This window comes from Anomaloglossus baeobatrachus, chromosome 10 (assembly GCF_048569485.1).
Source record: "Anomaloglossus baeobatrachus isolate aAnoBae1 chromosome 10, aAnoBae1.hap1, whole genome shotgun sequence".
In the NCBI taxonomy this organism is placed as follows: Eukaryota; Metazoa; Chordata; class Amphibia; order Anura; family Aromobatidae; genus Anomaloglossus; species Anomaloglossus baeobatrachus.
In genome coordinates this window covers 46,306,066-46,313,311 of record NC_134362.1, presented here as the reverse complement: position 1 = coordinate 46,313,311, position 7,246 = coordinate 46,306,066, and the positions used below count along the sequence as shown (strand labels likewise).

Below are 7,246 nucleotides of genomic sequence, written 5' to 3'. Positions count from 1 at the left end.
GGCAGCAACTGTCACTTTCAGTGCCAGTATTCAAGATCGATGGTCCTGTCCGCTATCCAAGGGGGTAGCGTTCTCCAGACCAGATGCTGGATACCGTAACAGGTAGGTGTTGCCCGCTTACGACCCAGCGAGTCAAACGTACTACCTCACCCGGCGGGTCGGGTATCTCCTTCTCCTTCGACTGAGGCGAGGACTGTGGTCTCCATGGACCCCTAACGTGGTACAGCAGCAACTGTCATCAGGTCGCTTCCCAGTGACCCGGGGTTTTCTCCTGCTTCAGACTACTCATTCAGGTAACCTGAAGGTAAGCCAGGACTCCCTGGCCAGTTCACTTCTCAGCGATCTGCAGCCATCTCCTACCTCACACCATACGTGTAACGTGATCTTGAGGTAAGGCAACACGCGACCTTCTGACTGGAGGGTCGTGTGATTCACTCCCTGCAGCAACCACGGACCCCAGCACAGCAGCAGCAGCTCTCATTTGGTCCCTTCCCAGTGGCCCGGGACCTTATCCGACCTCGCAGCATTCATCTAAGGTAGCCACAAGGTAGGGTTTTTATCTCTTGACCGTACGTTGGCTGCATCGCCTCTTGAAAGAGCTGTCATTTTGGTTTTCAAATGAGGTAAGCAAGGTGCAGCTCTGTCCGCTAACCAGTAGGTTGTCCGTTTTGCTTCCTGCCACCGTCCCCGGGTGGTTCGTGGTAATTCTGGTATCTGCCTATTCCTTGGTCTAGAACAGCCTTGGCCGCACCCCCCACTAGGGTTCCGGCCAGGCACTGTAAAGGTTTAAAACCATATATCTTTTCTTACATTTTCTCTCTTTCAGATAGAGATCAGATTTCCTCATTCCCTTCACAGTCGACAGATGAAGTTAAGAACCAGACACAGCATCGTCTAACCAGCATTGATTCCACGGAGGACCAGCTCCACCAAGGGACTTCTAGTATCCTGACGGCCCAGTCTTTGGGTCCACTCTTCCGGACAAGCTGTAAGGTTTCATATAACTGTCTGTCTACTTTCCACAGCAGAATTCTTCAGGGAGCCCTGAATGCTCAGACCACTGGGTGTTTCCACCCGAACACTCAACACTGCAGCGACTGGTCCACGTCTGATCTGCCAATCTCAGTTAACACCTAGACATGACCTGCTTCCGTTTCAGGCCAAGAGGGGTCTTCATTTCCCCTACCCCGAGTCTACCTTTCTTTCCCCCTCTCGTAGTCATTCTGAATGGCTTTTGGGGATATGCTAGATCAGGGGTCTCAAACTCGGCTGGGTGTATGGGCCGCACAGAGGAAAAAAATAATTTGGTGGGCCGCATTCTTTGCGGGACAAAATGACATTTTTATTGGTACCATATATTTTTTTTTACACACCTTTGGATCACTGATTTTCAACATTTTTCACTTGTTTATTATAATAAATGTGTACATTCTTTGGTTAAACATAAAAAAAAAAAAATTTGATGGTAAAAAAAAAGTCATGTCTTATTTTGGTTTTTTTTACATTTTATCCCTTTCTTGTAACTAATAGTGTTACAATTATCACTATATAGAAATTTTGGCCAACATCTTTTAGTAATGTTCCCCATCCTATAGTAATGTGCCTACCTTGTCCCTATCCTATAGTAATGTGCCCACCTTGTCCCCATCCTATAGTAATGACCCCAGCCTTGTCCCTATTCTAATGTCCCCATCCAATAGTATTATGCCCATCCTTGTAATGTCCCCATCTTTTAGTAATGTGCCCACCTTGTCCCCATCCTATAGACATGTGCCCACCTTGTCCCCATCCTATAGACATGTGCCCACCTTGTCCCTATTCTATAGTAAGGTGCCCACCTTGTCCATATCCTATAAACTTGTGCCCACCTTCTCCCCATCCTATAGACATGTGCCCACCTTGTCCCTATTCTATAGTAAGGTGCCCACCTTGTCCCTATCCTATAGACATGTGCCCACCTTGTCCCTATCCTATAGTCATGTGCCCACCTTGTCCCCATCCTATAGACATGTGCCCACCTTGTCCCTATTCTATAGACATGTGCCCACCTTGTCCTTATTCTATAGACATGTGCCCACCTTGTCCCCATCCTATAGACATGTGCCCACCTTGTCCCCATCCTATAGACATGTGCCCACCTTGTTCCCATCCTATAGACATGTGCCCACCTTGTCCCCATCCTATAGACATGTGCCCACCTTGTCCCCATCCTATAGACATGTGCCCACCTTGTCCCTATTCTATAGTAATGTGCCCACCTTGTCCCTATTCTATAGTAATGTGCCCACCTTGTCCCCATCCTAGATATGTGCCCACCTAGTCCCTATTCTATAGTAAGGTGCCCACTTTGTCCCCATCCTATAGACATGTGCCCACCTTGTCCCTATTCTATAGACATGTGCCCACCTTGTCCCTATTCTATAGTAAGGTGCCCACTTTGTCCCCATCCTATAGACTTGTGCCCACCTTCTCCCCATCCTATAGACATGTGCCCACCTTGTCCCTATTCTATAGTAAGGTGCCCACCTTGTCCCTATCCTATAGTCATGTGCCCACCTTGTCCCTATCCTATAGACATGTGCCCACCTTGTCCCTATCCTATAGTCATGTGCCCACCTTGTCCCCATCCTATAGACATGTGCCCACCTTGTCCCTATTCTATAGACATGTGCCCACCTTGTCCCCATCCTATAGACATGTGCCCACCTTGTCCTTATTCTATAGACATGTGCCCACCTTGTCCCCATCCTATAGACATGTGCCCACCTTGTCCCCATCCTATAGACATGTGCCCACCTTGTCCCCATCCTATAGACATGTGCCCACCTTGTCCCTATTCTATAGTAATGTGCCCACCTTGTCCCTATTCTATAGTAAGGTGCCCACTTTGTCCCCATCCTATAGACTTGTGCCCACCTTCTCCCCATCCTATAGACATGTGCCCACCTTGTCCCTATTCTATAGTAAGGTGCCCACCTTGTCCCTATCCTATAGTCATGTGCCCACCTTGTCCCTATCCTATAGACATGTGCCCACCTTGTCCCTATCCTATAGTCATGTGCCCACATTGTCCCCATCCTATAGACATGTGCCCACCTTGTCCCTATTCTATAGACATGTGCTCACCTTGTCCCCATCCTATAGACATGTGCCCACCTTGTCCTTATTCTATAGACATGTGCCCACCTTGTCCCCATCCTATAGATATGTGCCCACCTTGTCCCTATTCTATAGACATGTGCCCACCTTGTCCCTATTCTATAGTAAGGTGCCCACTTTGTCCCCATCCTATAGACATGTGCCCACCTTGTCCCTATTCTATAGTCATGTGCCCACCTTGTCCCTATTCTATAGTCATTTGCCCACCTTGTCCCTATTCTATAGTCATGTGCCCACCTTGTCCCTATCCTATAGTCATGTGCCCACCTTGTCCCCATCCTATAGACCTGTGCCCACCTTGTCCCCATCCTATAGACATGTGCCCACCTTGTCCTTATTCTATAGACATGTGCCCACCTTGTCCCCATCCTATAGACATGTGCCCACCTTGCCCACATACTATAGACATGTGCCCACCTTGTCCCCATCCTATAGACATGTGCCCACCTTGTCCCCATCCTATAGACATGTGCCCACCTTGTCCCCATCCTATAGACATGTGCCCACCTTGTCCCCATCCTATAGACATGTGCCCACCTTGTCCCTATTCTATAGTAATGTGCCCACCTTGTCCCTATTCTATAGTAATGTGCCCACCTTGTCCCTATTCTGTAGTAAGGTGCCCACTTTGTCCCCATCCTATAGACATGTGCCCACCTTGTCCCCATCCTATAGACATGTGGCCACCTTGTCCCTATTCTATAGACATGTGCCCACCTTGTCCCTATTCTATAGTAAGCTGCCCATTTTGTCCCCATCATATAGACATGTGCCCACTTTGTCCCCATCCTATAGACATGTGCCCACCTTGTCCCTATTCTATAGTCATGTGCCCACCTTGTCCCTATTCTCTAGTCATTTGCCCACCTTGTCCCTATTCTATAGTCATGTGCCCACCTTGTCCCTATTCTATAGTAATGTCCCCATCCTGTAGTAATGGGGTGGGGGTAGTGGCGGCGGCGGGTGAAAGGGGGCGCTATAATTTACCGATCGCTCTCGGCTTCCTTCCACCCACAGACGCCGGAGTGAAGGTGAGGGGGCGGTCTCCAGCCCCAGATCCACAGTGATTGGACAGATCGGTCACAAGGCCGGTCTCTCCAATCAGAGCTGGGGGCGGGTGAAACTGAGGTCATCCAGCTCCAGCGAATGATCGGTGCTACAGCTGCACTGATCAGGGCTGGATTTCAATGTTACAGCCATTTTCAATGGCTGTAACATTACAGTGGCTGTGATTGGCTGACGAACGCCGCACAGCCAATCACAGCCTCCGTAGGTCCGGGGAGGAGACACCACCCCTCCTGAGGTCCCCTCCTCCCCGAATCTAAGGTATTTGCTATTGGCAAACAGCGATCACACCCACCGGGGCTGCGATTTCACCATGACATACTGGGTATGTCATGGATCCTTAAGTACCAGGGAGCCATAACATACCCAGTACGTCATAGGTCGCTAAGGGGTTAATGTGCCGTCCTTCACATACACAAAAAATAAACAAACACCATTCTTCTCACATGTCCCGCGTTCCCTCGGCTCCTCACCTCTGCTTCTCGCTGTCTGCAGGCCGTGCCCCGGTGACTATCGCGGCCGGTGCAGGGGCCGCAGCCCCTGGCAGCAATTTATGTCAGATGGTTGTTTTGCTGCGCACAGTCCTTGCTTCTGAGAACGCAGCGCCGGAAAAACACTCAACTAACAAAGTGCGGACAGTGGCTGCGGCCCCTGCACCGGCCGCAATAGTGACCAGGGGCACGGGCCTGGGGGCCACACGAAGCAGCCTGACGGTCCGCATGCGGCCCGCGGGCCGCATGTTTGAGACCCCTGTGCTAGATCTTTCGGATGACCCTGACATACCAAATTCCGCGACCACTCGCCACCGCTTGGTCTCAGACGCTTGTGCATTCCTACAAGTTCCTGCCAAACCATTTATACTCTCATATTCTCACTCATTTCCTTCCCTTCGTCGTCACTTCTTGTTGTGACGTGATGACGCGTTTTATAATAATAATAAGAATATTTAATTCATTTTTCCGTCACATCTTCCTTGCCACCCTCCAGGGATAGGAGTCACTCCCCTGGTCGGCTAGCGCTTCAGCCGACGACATAGGCCAAGCCCTTTCTCGGAGTCCCCCTCGAAAGGGTTCTTCCTTCTCCCACTTCAGATCATACATGCCAGGTCTTGTGCCTTTTGTCATTCACAGGAGCCCTCCCCCATGGGGGTTCTCCTTCCCATAATTCACCGCAAGGGTCACCCAGTACCCGATCCCAGGGTTCAAGTTTCCCAGTCACGTCATTATAGATGATAGGACTCCCTTCTCCTGTCCGTCACGTCATAGTGAGAATTGGTTCTTGGAATTCCTTTGGCTCCTTAACCTTGTCATTTTTCTCCGAACCTCACAGGTTCTCTGGACCATTTCCGTACACAGGGGAATTGTCTCCCATATTTTTTTCCCCGCCTGCAGGCTGGTTCGTCCACTAGAGTCAGATCACTTCTCTCAGGTGCTGTAGAATCAACAGGTCAGGTTCCCCTATGGCGGAATCCCCTTACACTTTTCTCGAGTATCTCGACTCCCTTGCACCCTCTTAGGCGGTCAGTTTCCCGTCTAGTTATCCTGCGGCAATAATGGGCCAAGGCTCCTTTGGCCTCCGCTTACCTGGCACCTACCTCTACCAGGTGCCCTAGTTCTTCGCTCATTCTTCCCCTCTCAAACGTAGTTCCAGGGCCTATCGGATTTTTTCTTCTTAGCTCGACCTATTGCTGTCAGTCGCCTTAGCTCCTTAGCTTTCTTAGGTACAGACCTCAGAGGATGCAGTTTCTCCTGATCATCCTATTCCCCATGTATTTTACACTAGTTCTTAGTACTCCCCAAGTACTCTAACTCTTCTCCTGTTCTTCGGCCCCTGGCCGGGTAGAGGTTCCTTACGGGGTCTAGGACCAGGTTCCGGTCAAGGAATCTTGTCTCTGCTAACCCTGTTTTCGGGTTTTTCTCTTCCCACCCTTGGGGACTGCTTTAGGACGTCCCATGGTTTCCTGTGTCCCCCAATAAAGCGATAAAGAAAAGTAGATTTTGGGTACTCACCGTAAAATCTCTTTCTTGGAGCCTTCATTGGGGGACACAGCACCCGCCCTTTTCTAAGACTTCAATGGATCCGGAATGTTCTGGTTTTCAAGCTTCTCCTCGTACTGCTTTTACACAAACTGATATCCTCAGCTCCGGTCAGTGGGTGTATACTACGTGGGAGGAGTTAACTTTCTTATTTGCATAGTGTCACCTCCTAGTCCCAGCAGCATACACCCATGGTTTCCTGTGTCCCCCAATGAAGGCTCCAAGAAAGAGATTTTACGGTGAGTACCCAAAATCTACTTTTTGCCACGGGTGCATTTTTGTGCGTTTTTAGCGGCCAAAAACGTACAAAAACGCAGCGTCAAAATAACGCAGCGTGTGCACATAGCCATACAGTGTTTTTGAAGTGCTTTTTCTGCAGAAAAGAAGCTGTGTTTGACAGTACCATAGCAAACTACAAGATTTCAGAATTGTCATACACACACTTGCTTTTTTTCCCCTGACTGAATTTAAGAACAGCATTGTTTTGTTTCATTTATATATTTATTTATTTATTTATTTTTTTTTAAATCTGCAGCATTTTTTCACCCATAGAAATTAAAGAGTAAGTGCAAAAACACAGTAAAGCCAGTTTTGGTGACTAAAACCAACTTTATAAAATATTATTATAATTATTTTACCTTTATTACAGGTTCATGAAAGCGTAAAACTAATTGGTTTCACTGGGGATCGAACCCAGGACCTTCTGCGTGTAAAGCAGACGTGATAACCACTACACTATGAAACCTGATGAAGGGCTTCAGAGTGTTGGCTGGCAGAGCAGCATATTGACTGCCAGGGATTTACTACTGGATGTAAAGTTTGGTTAATGACAAGTTCATTATTTGTTTTTATTACATATTTTACCATTATTTTTTTTCCAACAATGCGATTTTCCTTAAAATGAAGTTGATATTGAATGTGTTACTTTGGTTTCTACATAGTTTGTTCTTTTCTACATAGTTTGTTCTTTTCTCCATAGTTTGTTC

General features: G+C 48.3%; 1 non-coding gene across 1 annotated transcript; it reads right to left on the bottom strand.

Moving 5' to 3' along the window:
- Positions 1-6,932: 6,932 nt before the first annotated feature.
- TRNAV-UAC (transfer RNA valine (anticodon UAC)) lies at positions 6,933-7,005 on the bottom strand. The gene has a single exon. It is a non-coding gene; the product is annotated as a tRNA-Val (tRNA).
- Between the last annotated feature and the right edge of the window lie 241 nt (positions 7,006-7,246).